The following is a 15,000-nucleotide window of genomic DNA, read 5'->3' as shown; positions in this document are numbered from 1 at the left end:
GTGAACTAGATCAGAGTCACCAGGAGTCCAGATCTATGGTGAACTAGATCAGAGCCACCAGGAGTCCAGATCTATGGTGAACTAGATCAGAGTCACCAGGAGTCCAGATCTATGGTGAACTAGATCAGAGTAACCAGGAGTCCAGATCTATGGTGAACTAGATCAGAGCCACCAGGAGTCCAGATCTATGGTGAACTAGATCAGAGTAACCAGGAGTCCAGATCTATGGTGAACTAGATCAGAGCCACCAGGAGTCCAGATCTATGGTGAACTAGATCAGAGTCACCAGGAGTCCAGATCTATGGTGAACTAGATCAGAGTAACCAGGAGTCCAGATCTATGGTGAACTAGATCAGAGTAACCAGGAGTCCAGATCTATGGTGAACTAGATCAGAGTCACCAGGAGTCCAGAGCGTCCTTCAGGGACTGGTGAATTCACAGACAAGTGTAACTAATAAAATGAAAACATTTTGTACGAGGCGGTTTCAGGTTCTGCTGAAGTTCTGAAGATCTGAACCACAAAAATCTGCCTCAGCTGTTGTTTCTACCGTTAAAAACCACCGTCTGAACCAAAAACATGGACAAAATGGAGTGAATGACACTGTAAAAAAGGAATGTTTTAACTGTTTTCCTGTTATGGTCAATTATTAGATAATATCGAATAAAAACAAAGAAAAAAAACATTAATTTACATGTTACCTGTCAAAAAAGGGAAAATAAACAAGCCCAAACTGTATATGCAATAATATCCACATTTAAAATTTGTATTTTTATAATGAATGATCATTTGTTCTTTTATTATTTATATAATTTTTACTGTATTCAAATTGTAATTTTACAGCCATTATTGGAAAGAAAAATTGAGTAGTGAGGAATGTAAAAATTTAATTAAATTTAAACTGGTAATTTACATTCTTGCCTTGTTTTATGACCTTCCAGGTATTAAAAAAAACAACAAACAAAACATTTTTTAAAGTATTAAAATCTAAATTTTTGTGATTAATAATTACTTCTACTATTTTTTTATATTATTTTTACTGTATTGAAAAGACAAAAAAAATAATAATTACAGCCATTATTGGAAAGAAAAATAAAGTATGTAAAGAATTTTTTAAAAATTGGAAATGTTTTTTTAAACTGTTAATTTACATTATTGCTTTGTTTTATTATTTTCCAGGTCTAAAAAATAATATACATTTTTTTTGAAAGTATTAATTTAAATGTTATCTGTCAAAAAATGTAAATAATGTCCACATTAAAAATGTGTATTTTGATAAATGATCATTTGTTTTTTATTAGTTGTATTATTTTACTGTATTTGAATGAACAAAAATTTTGTCATTATTTAAAGGAAAAATGAAGTGTCTGAAGAAATTAAAAAGTGTAAATATTTTTAATATTTTACTATCTTCCAGGTTTAAAAAAATACATTAACATATTTTTTAAAAATATAATAATTTACATGTTTAAAAAACTGTAAATAATGCCAAAGAATAAATTTAATTACAAATGAAAATGTGCTCTTTTATTATATGTAAAACAAAAACACACACATTTAAAATGTACATTACTTTCACAGTTTTTACAGTTTATTTAATTTCTGTTGTTTTTCTGGGATTCTTGCTGCCAGATTTTCCTAATTTTATTTTATTTTTTTAATTTCTATTTACATAAAATCTGTCCCCCAGGAAATCTGACTTTTTATGTACATATCCAGGAGTTTAAATTTTCACCTTAAAACTTAGCGATTTATGTTATTAGACGAAGTTTTACTAAACTAAATGAAGTCAGATCCCCAAAGAGAGATTGTACACACACACACACACACACACACACAGACACACACACACACACACACACACACACACACACACACACACACACACGTCTGTCAGCGTGTGTGTGTTCAGCCTCATCATCACCTGCTGAAGTATTTCCAGGTGTTTGTGCCTCAAACACACTTCGGTGACACGCGAACCGACACTGTCTGTGTGTGTGTGTGTGTGTGTGTGCGTGTGTGCGTGTGTGCGTGTGTGCGTGTGACTGTGTGATTGATGCTGCATCTCGTTGCCGTGACGACCAGCCACCAGCAGCATTAAATAAAACACAGACGTCAAACATCGTCCTACTGATGGTTTCACCTCTGAACAGAAACTAGATCAGCTCCCAGAATGCACCTCAGAGGTTAGATTTATGTTGTTTAAACTTCAGGATAAAACCCCCCCATATCTCCCCCATATCTCCCCTATATCTCCCCCATATCTCCCCCATTTCTCCCTCCTAACTCCCCTATAAAACTGATATAACTCCTTTTCTCCATTTTCTGTTGCTTGCTGTATATTAGTAGTAAAGGGGCACCATGACAGAGACTTCTGTGGTGCTTAATGACCTCCGACCAGCTGGCATAAGTAATTAAAGCCAGAATCAACAATAGAATTCCTTCATCAGCAAGACAAATATTCTATTGTCCTGGTTCTTAAACTATTTACTCAAACTGATGAATATTTAGTGAAAGTAGTTGGAGAGTAACTTTAATAGCAGACGACTGATGAATGGTTGCAGCTCCGTTCAGAAGCAGAAAAAGCCTTCATGAAGCTAAAATGTACTGCTGTGGTTGCTGTGTTTAGAAGAGGATTAGTGTGCAAAGGTTTGTGGTTGGAAAGTCAGAGAGGCTGTTGGTTCCAGTGAAACGAAGCTTTAATTTAATGCAGGAACAGATTAATCAATGCAATTATCAGGCTCATTTCACACTTCACTTTCCCTCTAATAGCAGCTCTTTAAACTGCTTCATCATGGAAGTCCCGTTTCTTTGTCTTTGCTGCTCAACAAAAACATCCCTGATCATGTGAATTTTACTGCACAAGCTTTGATTTCACACCATACCATTCAAAAAAACTTGTTTTCTAGTTTAAGAATTACAAAAATCACCCCATGTGTCAGCCAGAAACTACAAACAGAAAGAATTGTTGTGGTTTTTAAAAAAATTAAACATTCACCGAACCTCTAAAAAATGTAAAAAGTTTCACCATTCATAAGTTAGAAGCTGCAAAAACGGGAAATAGAACCTATTTTCAACTTTCAGACAGTTCTTGAACGTGCCCTGAGTGCAGTTCTGTTGGAAAATCAACCAAATCTGAGCTTAAATCTGTGATATTTCAGGTAAATCTCTGTAATCTACACAACACTCTGCACCAGAGCCTGTAAAAACTAAAAATCAGCAGCTTCTCTGGTCGTTTCTGGTCCTCAGGACTCATGAGGCTCTGTGGCGCAACGGACAGCGCATTGGACTTCTAGATGTCAGGAAGTGATTCAAAGGTTGTGGGTTCGAGTCCCACCAGAGTCGATATTTAGCTGCGATCTAAGAGGAAAACCAGACCTCCTGGATGAATGAAAGAAGTGCAGCTCGGCTCAGAAACAGTGAACAGAGCAGAAGGTAGTTGGAGATACATTCAGCATGGTGAAACATCTATTGTCTATTCCGTCATCATTTTAAACTAAATTTTAGCCATTTTGAACTAGTTTCAAGTAATTTTGGAAACTTTTCAAGTTCAAGTCAAGCTATTGGAGAAGTTTGGAGTCAATTTGGACATTTTTTGTTACTTTTGACAACTTTTCAGTCAATTTTGAACAATTTTATATGACTTTGGAAAAAATGTTGGTTATTTTAGATACATTTTTAGTCATTTTGGACAAGTTTTAATGTTATTTTACATCAGACATGCACATTCAAAGCCTATTTTTGTAATTTCATTGATCTGTTTTTGTGTATTTCAAAAATGTGGGAACAATAGAACATTTTTTTTGTCAAACTATAGATTATTTTAACTGACAGGTTGTTGAAATCAGTGAATCCAAACCTTCAGTCTGAACAACCGAACCAACCGCTGACGTCACGTTTCTTCGCTGTTTATTGTGTTTGGGCTCAAAGCTGCAGGACGGAAAAGTAAAACACAGAAAAGAGAGATTGATTGCAGTAATTAGTGATTCTGGGAATAATCTGAATGATTAGTCAGAGTCGATCAGGGGAACCGAAGCTCCATCTTCTGTTTACGTTGTTCTATGGATCCATGTTGACATCGGCTTCACTAATCTAATATTCTGCTTTGTTCCAACGTTTGACATGAAGCTGCAGGAAATATGCATCTAATCTGGAGGATAAACAACTAAACTGTTCCATGTTTGGCTTTTTTTCTCTGTTTCAGTCCACAGAGGACGGATATTATATTTAAAATGTTCTTAAATGACAGAAAACATGTTTGGTCTGGAGCCAGACGTCCCGGTGGACCGAGGCTGGTAGAACAGACAGCCAGAGTTTCTGCACATGAAACTTGTAAAAGAAAACCTATAAGAAAAAAACAAAAAAAGAAAACCTATAAGACCAGCGTTGGTGCTGCTGAGGCCTTTAGATCATGTGAACAATAAAAAATCTGTCAAATAAAGTGAATATCTCAGATGAAACGATGCAGATTTGAAGGAAATTTACAAGCTACAATGAATAAAACCATGAAAAAACAACGCAAAGGGACCAGAAGATGCAGAACTACAGCAGCAACTACAAAGAGACGCAAAACAAGTGAAAACCAAGACACAAAACTACCAGAAAGAACCACAAAAAAAACGCAAAAATGAACTAAATGACCACAGAAAGATCCAAATTACTACAAAGAGACACAAAATGGCCATAAAGGACCACAAACTACTCCCAAAAACACACAAAATCACCACAAAAAGGAACAAAATGACCACAAAAAGACCAAAGCAATCACAAAGAGACACAAATCTGCAATGAGAGAAATTCACAGTGACAACAAAAGGGGCGCAAAATAACTACAAAGACACACATGAACCACAAAGAGATAGAAAGCAGGTGTAAAGAGACACGAATGAAATGCAAAAGTAACACAAAACAACACAAAATGACCTCAGAGAGACACACAATGATCTAAAACAACCACAAAGAGACACAAAACAACCACACAGCAACATAAACTAACCTCAGAGACATACTTCGACAAAGAGGGAGGTCCACAGGGACGACAAAAAGATGCAAAAAAACAAAACAAAGATGCACAAAATGACCACAAACCAACACAAATGGCCACAAAGATGTAGAACAGCTACAGTGAGATGCGAAACTTCTGCTAAACTACCAAATAATTACACAAAACCACCTGAAAGAGATGAAAAATGACCACAAAATAATGTAAAAATGGTGAAAAACAACCTTCAAGGGACACAAAAGTACAACAAAGCAATGCAAACAAACCTCAAAGAGACACAAAATGACAACAAAGAGACATAAAATTATCACAAAGAGACACAAAACAACCACAAGGAAACACAAATCTACTACAAAGAGACACAAAACCACAGAGACACAAAACAACCACAAAGAGACACAAAACAACGACAAAGAGACACAAAATGACCGCAAAGACACACATAATAACCACTAAGGGACACAAAATTACCACAAATCGCAAAAAAAGCAATGTGGAGAGACATAGTGTGACCACAAAACAACACAAAAGACGACAAAGAGGCAAAACAACTACGAGATGCAAAATGATGAAAAAATTTAGCAAACTGTTGCTAAACTACCGAAAAAAATGACCCAAAACAAGAACAAACTAGACCTTAAACGCTGTTGTGTTGTGTGTTTTGTCTGTTGTGTTGATGTTGTGTTGATCAGGGTGATGAAACAAACGTAACACAACGACTAAAAAGTCCCAAGAAGCAGAAATAACTTCTATATTTATAATTATTTAGAATTCTCAGAGTCCAGAGGGAGTAAAAATGTCTAGAAGATGTGTGTTTAGTGTTTTCAGGTTATTAATAGTACGAACACACACACACACACACACACACACACACACACACACACACACACAATGGCAGCTGTTTGTGTCACGTTAACAATGTGTGAGGCCTCGCTGACCCACAGACACACACTCCTATTGTGTGGAAGATGGAAGCACACACACCGAGTCGTGCCCATTTATTAACACAGTCACGGCAGCTACACACACACAGACACACACTCTGAGGTTAAACAAACAGTGACAGTGGACGTAAACTTCCAGTAGTGAAGAGCAGCGACTGTGAGGCGCCTGCAGGGTTTTTATCTTCTCCATGAATTTAACGTTTCACACAAAGACACAAAACTGTTTTAACAGCAGGAAAACTTTAAATGTTTAGATTCACTCAGATCTATGTGGAAATTTGGTGCTAAAGCTTCATTTAAAAGACTGAAAATGGTCACAACATGCAAATCGACACAAATCTAACACAAATTGACGACAAGGAACGACAATAAAGACAAACAACGACCAAAATGATACGCAAAGTGAGAATAATCGGATGAAAATGACCCCAGAGACGCAAACCATCTACAAGAAGACCACAGAGACAAAAAATGACCATAAACAGACACAAAATGACCATAAAGAGACATAAAATGACCACAAGGAGACACAAAACAACCACAAAGACACACAAAACAAATGCAGAGGCAAAAAATGACCACAAAGAAGCAAAAAATTACCACAAAGTGAAAATAAATAACCACAAAGAAGCAAAAAATGACCATAGAGAGACAAAAAATGACCATAAAGAGACACAAAATGACCATAAAGAGACACAAAATGACCATAAAGAGACACAAAATGACCATAAAGAGACATAAAATGACCACAAGGAGACACAAAACAACCACAAAGACACACAAAACAAAAGCAGAGGCAAAAAATGACCACAAAGAAGCAAAAAATGACCATAGAGAGACAAAAAATTACCACAAAGAGACAGAAAATTGCAACAGAGACACAAAATGACCACAACGAGACACAAAACAACCACAGAGGCAAAAAATGACCACAAAGAAGCAAAAAAACGACTACAAAGAGACAGAAAATGACCAAAAGAGAAAAAATTACAAAAAAGAGACACAAAACTACCACAAAGGGACACAAAACAACCACAAAGAGACAGAAAACAACCACAGAGACACAAAATAACCACAAAGAGACACAAAACAACCACAAATCGCTATAAAACATCTACAGAGACAAACAACGAGCAGAATGAGATGAAATGTCCACTAACTGACTCCTTTATACTTCAGTGTGTTCTGGGTTTGAACGACTGAATGTCACATCGAAACCTAAACACAAAATCACACGTGTTGTCGCCTCTGTGTGACAGTTTATTTGTGTGTCGGTCCAGTTTCATGAACGCACGGACTCAATATGTAGGACACACTGTGTGTGGTCTCAGACAATAACTACACACAAACACACAATAATGCTGCCCTGCTGTTTCCTTTGTGACAGTGGCGTCTCTCACACACACACACACACTGTAACACACACACACTGTAACACACACACACTGTAACACACACACTGATGACGGTTGGTGAGGGTAAACCGGACCTCGGTTGTGTGTTTTCAGGAATCCGACAGTCTAAAGTTTATTTCTACAGTATGTTGTTATTATGACGCATTAAGGTCATTAAAGGGTTAAAAATTTAGACGTTCATGAGATAAAATACAAAATTCACTAAATAAACTGTAAAATCTGCACCAGACGAACTACATTAGTGCTCAGAAACTGTATAAACTTATTAAAAAGTATTCATTTCACTGCTCCTCAGTGTTTCTACACAGCAACTACATTTCCCATGATCCTCTCTGACAGCAGCTCTGTTCTACAGACGTGTTTCTAGTGATGTTTTTAACTTTTTAGACTAAGAATATAAAAAGAACAACGTGAACTAATATTGATCAATAACACAATGAGTCTGCAGCTAACGTCAATTATTTACTATATTAGTCAGTTTGTGGTGGTTTTGTGTGTCTGTGGTCATTTTGTCTCATTTTGTGGTCATTTTGTGTCTTTTGTTGTCATTTTGTGTCTTTGTGGTTGATTTGTGTGTTTGTGGTTGTTCTGTCTCTCTTTGTGGTCATTTTGTGTCTCTTTTTGTCTCTTTGTGGTTGCTTTAGTGCATTTAGTGCACTTCTTTTTTGCTAAATTACAGATAATTTCGGATAAATGAATGGAATAAAAGCAATAATTTATATGTTGACTTTAAAGAAAACAGTCCAAAGCTATAAATGATGTCAAAAATCTGTGTTTTGAAAATATATCTACAGGTGTGACCATAAAATTGCATTTACTGTATTTAAACATTACTCTTTTTGCAGATTTTGTTTAGTTTTCCAGTCTATCGGCCTCTTTTCCTTAATATTTGGCTTCATACGGTGAGAAAACTGACTTATTTCTGCCCCTTTAACATCTATAAAACCCTGACTTTGTTTTGTTTTTCACCATAATGCGATTTTCTATAATTAGGTTGAAACGTTCGTGTTTAAAATGGATCTTAATGACTCAGAAACCTGCAAGAGAATCAGCACAATAGAAAATAGCAGCTTGTGCAACAGAAATGATGTAAAAACATTGTTGTGAAACGTCTCTGCTGGGAAACGTAAAGTCCGAGTCTGAGCGACTTTATTCCAGATGTGATGAAACAAAAGAGCCCAAAGAAGCTTTTAGTGAAGCTTCAGTGGCGTAGAAAGAACAGAATCTATCAAAATTAGACCAGCGCTGTGTTCTATTTGTGCTGCTCTATTGTTCAGCGTTGCATTATGGGAAGCAGAGTTCTCTCAGAGGAACCATCCAGACTCCATGAAAGTGTCATCGGACTGGAAAACGCTGGAATTTCCCTCCGAGTCTTTGTGAGACTAATAACACCGAGAAAGACACAAAATCACAGAGTTTATGGGATGATTCACACACCTGAACTACACACCTGAACTACACACCTGAACCACACACACCTGAACCACACACCTGAACCACATACACCTGAACTACACACCTGAACCACACACACCTGAACTACACACCTGAACCACACACACCTGAACCACACACCTGAACCACACACACCTGAACTACACACCTGAACCACACACCTGAACTACACACACCTGAACCACACACACCTGAACTACACACCTGAACCACACACCTGAACTACACACCTGAACCACACACACCTGAACCACGCACACCCGAACCACACACACGAACCACACACACCCGAACCACACACCTGAACTACACACCCGAACCACACACCTGAACCACACACACCTGAACCACACATCCGAACCACACACACCTGAACCACACACACTTGGTTGAACCCACAAACACGATGAACGCATCAGATCTTTGTTTCTACTCAACAATGACGTCAGTTAAGACCCTAACTCAAACAATTTCTTGGCTAGCCACTAACAGCTACATAATGGAATTCCCAAGCTAGCAGCTAACATCGCTATGTTCATGACTTGCATTTCTAGGATTGCTCCTTGTACTCCCAACATTTCTAGGCTAATCACAAGCAACCATAAGCTAATTACTTGCATTATCGGGCTAGCAATTGTCATCCCTTGGCTAGTCTCTAGCATCTATAGTCTAGTCACTGGATACTGGGATTCCCAGGTTAGCAGCTAACATCGCTAGGTTCATGACTAGCATTTCTAGGATTGCTCTCAGTACTCCCAGGCTTGACGACAGCATTTCTTGGCTAACTACTAGCAACCATTAGCTAACAACTAGCAGTACCAGGCTAGCAATTGTCATCCCTAGGCTAGTCTCTAGGATATTTGGTCTAGTCACTATCATAAGAAAATTTCCGAGCTAATTACTAGCATTTCTAAGCTAAACACTAACAGCTACATACTGGAATTCCCAAGCTAGCAGCTAACATCGCGAGGTATATGACTAGGAATTCTAGGATTGCGCCTTGTACTTGCAGCATTTAGGCTAATCACTAGCAACCACAAGCTAATTACTGGCATTACCAGGCTAGCAACTGTCATCCCTAAGCTAGTCTCTAGCATCTGTAGTCTAGTCACTATCCTGAGCAAATTACGAGCTAATTACTAGCATTTCTAAGCTAGACACTTCAGCCCTAGGCTAACAAAACGCATTCCGTGGCTTGTGCCTAGCATCTCTGGGCTGGTCACTAGCATTTTTTGGCTAATTACTTAAATTCCTAGGGTAGTCACTAGCATTTTAAAGCTAGTCACTGAAATCCCTAGACTAGCAACTAGCATTTTGAAGTTAGTCACTGGAATCTGTATTATACTGTATTGTGAAGAAGAAGAAGAAGATTATGAAGATGAAGAAGACAAAGAAGATGAAGACGAAGTCACTAGCATTCCAATGCTAATAACTAGCCCAGGATTACTTGAGATTCACTAAATATAACACATACAATCAAATACAGGAGAAGGAATCTTTGTCGGTTTTAGTCCAATCAAAAACTGCTCTAATGAAAAATTCTCAAACAGAAAGATAAAAGTTGTTGGTTCAAATTTTCCTTTGAACTACTCTGCTTGTGATCGCTGATAAAAGTGTGAAAGTTCCGTTTGAGACAGGAATTTCAGGCTAAAATAATCAGCTGAGCTTCAAGCTCTGTGGCGCAATGGACAGCGCATTGGACTTCTAGTTTTCAGTGAAGAGATTCAAAGGTTGTGGGTTTGATTCCCACCAGAGGCAGCCTTATGCTACAGACAGCTAGAGGTGGTTTCAGGACGCTGTGAGTTTGATTCCCACCACACTAGCCTTTATGCTACAGACAGTTAGCATTGGTTTGAGGAAGTTGTGGGTTTGATTCCCACCAGAGTAGCCTTTATGCTACAGACAGTTAGCAGTGGTTTGAGGAAGTTGTGGGTTCGATTCCCACCAGAGTAGCCTTTATGCTACAGACAGCTAGCGGTGGTTTCAGGAGGTCGTCGGTTCGATTCCACATTTATACTTCATCTGTGTTTGACTTCTTAAAAACCCAAGGAGCCTCTGTCAGGAATCAAACGCAGCCCAAACATCCCAACTATCTGGAGCCGGTTTTAATACGGAGCCACACAGCGTAATTATGGGATGTGGGAGCATCGTTTCTACGGCGACCAGTGTTTGTCGTTTATAATAATTAGTCCGACAATTTAGCATCTTCTGAGGTCAGACGGAGGACCCAGTGTGTGCGTGTGTGTGTGTGCGTGTGTGTGCGTGTGCGTGTGTGTGTGTGTGTGTTCAGGCGACAGATGTATACCGCAGTGTTTCCGACCTCAGAGCAACACAGTAAACAACATAAACAACACACACACACAGAAATGAACAGATACATGCGGTACATGTTCATTACTCACACACACACACACACGCACACACGCACACACACACACACGCACACACACGCACGCACACACACACACACGCACGCACACACACACACACACAGAGCAGTAGTTGGAAGCTTTCTGTGAACACATTTTAGTCTAAAGAAGAAGAAGGAAAAAGAGAAGGAGAAGAGGAAGAAAAGAAAAAGAAGACGACCAAGAAGGCGAAGATGAAGAAGTAGTCGAAGGAGACAAAGAAGACAACTACGAAGATGAAGAAGACAAAGAACTGGAAGATGAAGAAGACAAAGAAGAAGAACAAGACAAAGACGATTTATGAAAACAAAGACAAAAAAGACGAAGAAGAAGAACAGGAAGACGAAGACGAAGAAGAAAATGAAGAAGTAGACGAAGAAGAAGAAAATGAAGAAGTAGACGAAGAAGAAAATGACGAAGAAGAGCATGAAGAGAAGAAGAAGATGACAATAAAGAAGAAGAAGACAAAGTAGAAGCAGAACAGGAAGACAAAGATGAAGAAAATGAAGACGAAGAAGATGAAGAAAACAAAGAAAAGATGATGAAGAAGATAAAGAGGAAGAAGATGAAGAACAAGAAGAAGAAGAAAATGAAGGAAAAGAAGAAGAAAAGACTCTGGCACAATGGAAAGCCCGTCTGACTTCTAGTAGAAACCTGAGAAGCTGCAAAGGTTGTGGGTTTGAGTCCCACCAGAGTTGCTTTATAGAGGAAAACTGACATTTAAATACTAATAAATGCAGAGACAGAAATAATTCAACACATGACTAAATTACTGACAAACTGAACTGAAACATGTAAATCTCTGCAGCTGATTAAACACAGGTCAGTTAAAGCCATATCATGTGTCTTTGTATTCATTATCTTTTATTGGTTTGTGTCTCCTTGTGGGTATTTTCTGTCGTTTTTTGCAGCTGTCTTGCATTTAACAGTTTTTTGTGTGCCTAAAAAGTGTTTTTTTTTTATCTCTGCAATGAGTCAGCATCTGTTTGTGTTCATTTTGCTTCTCTTTCAGCCTGTAGGGTTTGTGTGAGGCTCTGTGGCGCAACGGACAGCGCGTTGGACTTCTAGGTAACAGGAAGTGATTCAAAGGTTGTGGGTTCGAGTCCCACCAGAGTCGACTTTAGTGTTTGTAGTAACAGAAACCTGCTTCTGTGCTGCTAAAACTTTACATGAACAAAATTAATTTCTCACACTGTGCAGCATTAAATTTATTAAACATCAGAAGCCACAATGAATAATTTTCGTATTATCCTTTAAATTCATGGTGCCAGTGGAGTGTTTTTCTGAGTAACTGACTGGAAAGAAGATGAAGAAGAAGAAAAAGACAAAGAAGAAGATGACATTGAAGAAGACAAAGAAGAAAAAGAAGAAAACAATCCCAAACAAGAAGACGAACAAAGAAGACGGCAAAGAAAACAAAGAAGATAAAGACAAAGAAGATGACGAAGAAGAAAAAGAAGAAGATGATGAAGAAGTGGAAGAAGAGACTCTGTGGCACAATGGACAACGCGTTGGACGTCTAGTAGAAACCTGATGAGCTTTAAAGGTTGTGGGTTTGAGTCCCACCGGAGTCGACTTTACAGAGGAAAACTAACATTTAAACACTGAAGAAGAAGCTCCGTGTTTAAATTCATGGCGCCACTGATGCGTTTTTCTGAGTAACTGACTGGAAAGAAGACTCAGTTTTAAAGTCTCTCCTGCTGACAAACATATTAAATGAATCCTAGATGTCTGTTAAACTTAAACCTTTCTCTTCATAAAAGTGACTCCAGAGTTTAACGAGATCAGAAAGTTTTCTGAAGTTTTCTTGTGGTTTTACCACCTCTGGGTTTGGGGAAAAGTAACAAGAATAGAAGAGTTTGTTTGGATGGACGGAGGGGAGGAGGAGGTGTGAAAGAGGAGGAAGAGGCCTCTCCAAACAAACTCTCTCATGTTTATTATTCTGACAAACTTTCTCTCAGTCCTCCTTCCTCTCATCCCTTCATCCTTTGCCTCACAGCTCTGCTTCTTATTGGTCCCTACAAGCTAAAGTTCTGTCAAAAATCCAAGTTTTTATGAGAATTAATTTGCACTCTGATCAGGTTTTCAGTGTTTTTATGACCCAAAACTGTCAAATCTGAGGCTTAACACATAAAACCAACACTTTCAAATCACCAATAACTCTTTTAGACTCAATAATCATCTTATTTTTTTAGATAAGTGTCAATAAAAGCCCAGATAAACTAACTAACCTTCTGCCAGACTTAGCTCAGATTCTGTAGTTGTTACTTTATGTCACTGAAGAAACACAATGAACGAATGACATTCATCCCTAAACAAAAATAAAACATGTTTGTATTTAATTTAAGAGATGCAAAATGACCACAAAGAAACACACAACAGTCACATAAACAACCTAACACAAAAGCAAAGTGTAAAAAGACACAAAAGGACTAAACAAACCAAAATTACACATGAAATGATCACAAAGTTGCTCAAAATGCCCAAAACCAAACACTTAACTATGACAAAAAGAAGCAAAACGACCACAAAGTTGCTCAACATGCCAGAAACCAAACACAAACTCATTACCCAGAGATGCTAAATGACCACAAAATCACACAAAAAGACCAAAAACAAACACAAAATCAGATGAAAGAGATGCAAAACAACCAAAAAGAGGAAAAAATGGCCAAAACCAAACGCAAAACTACAAGAAGCAAAATGACCACAAAGTTGCACAAAAAGACCAAAACAAATACAAAATCACCACAAAGTCACAAAATGACCAAAACCAAATGGAAAATCACCACAGTCATACAAAAAGATCAAAACTCACACAAAATCATAACAAAGAGATGGAAAACAGCCAAAAAAAATCACACAAAATGATCAAAACCAAACATAAAATGACCACAAAGAGACACAAAAAGACCAAAACCAAGACAAAAACATCACAAAGAGATGCAAAACAGCCAAAAAGTGAAGCAAAACGACCACAAAGTCACACAAAACCAAAACCAAACACAAACCTACGACAAAGAGAAGCAAAATGATGACAAGGATGCACAAAATGCCTAAAACCGAACACAAAATCAGATAAAAGAGATGCAAAACAGCCAAAAAGAGGAGCACAATGACCGAAATCAAACACAAAATCACCACAAAGAGATGCAAAATGACCACAAAGCTGAAAACAAGGCCAAAACTAAACACAAAATGCTCACAAAGAAATACAAAATGACCACAGAGTTGCACAATAAGATTGAAACCAAACGCAAAATCACCACAAAGAGATGCAAAATGACCACAAAGACACAAAATGACCACAAAGTCGCACAACGAGACCAAAACTAAACACAAGATGACTACAAACACACAAAATGACCAAAACGAAGCACAAAATGACCATAAAGAGACACAAAATGACCACAAAGTTGCACAAAATGACCACAAAAACACACAAAATGACCACAAAGAGATGCAAACAACCACAAAAACACACAAAATGACCACAAAGAGACACAAACAACCACAAAGTGACACAAAATGACCAAAGGAGGTGGAACCAAAATGCACATAAATCAGATTCGTCCTTAAACAAAATAAAACACGTTTCTACTTTGGTCTTTCTAACTTTCCTGCTTGTTTACAGCGACCTGAAACAACCTCAACACACCAACACACACACAGACACACACACAACAGATCAGTCAGGAGGCAGCTTCACCCAGTTCAGTCCAGTTCAGACTCTGTTGTGTGTTTGTTCTGTTATTAGTGAGATGGATGTTCAACAAAG

At 37.9% G+C, this 15,000-nt stretch overlaps 1 protein-coding gene and 3 non-coding genes across 7 annotated transcripts in view; 3 read left to right on the top strand and 1 right to left on the bottom strand.

The window, feature by feature from the left end:
* plekhg2 (pleckstrin homology domain containing, family G (with RhoGef domain) member 2) overlaps positions 1-15,000 on the bottom strand; it is a 104,940-nt gene that overhangs the window by 76,726 nt on the left and 13,214 nt on the right. The window lies entirely within an intron of this gene.
* trnar-ucu (transfer RNA arginine (anticodon UCU)) lies at positions 3,257-3,343 on the top strand. Its single transcript is given in 2 exon segments — positions 3,257-3,293; positions 3,308-3,343. It is a non-coding gene; the product is annotated as a tRNA-Arg (tRNA).
* trnar-ucu (transfer RNA arginine (anticodon UCU)) lies at positions 10,485-10,572 on the top strand. The gene is given in 2 exon segments: positions 10,485-10,521; positions 10,537-10,572. It is a non-coding gene; the product is annotated as a tRNA-Arg (tRNA).
* Positions 12,253-12,339, top strand: trnar-ucu (transfer RNA arginine (anticodon UCU)). Its single transcript is given in 2 exon segments — positions 12,253-12,289; positions 12,304-12,339. It is a non-coding gene; the product is annotated as a tRNA-Arg (tRNA).

Source organism: Amphiprion ocellaris, chromosome 7, assembly GCF_022539595.1.
Source record: "Amphiprion ocellaris isolate individual 3 ecotype Okinawa chromosome 7, ASM2253959v1, whole genome shotgun sequence".
NCBI lineage: Eukaryota > Metazoa > Chordata > Actinopteri > Pomacentridae > Amphiprion > Amphiprion ocellaris.
Note: the sequence above shows the minus strand (reverse complement) of the source record. Positions and strands in the feature narration are given on the sequence as shown.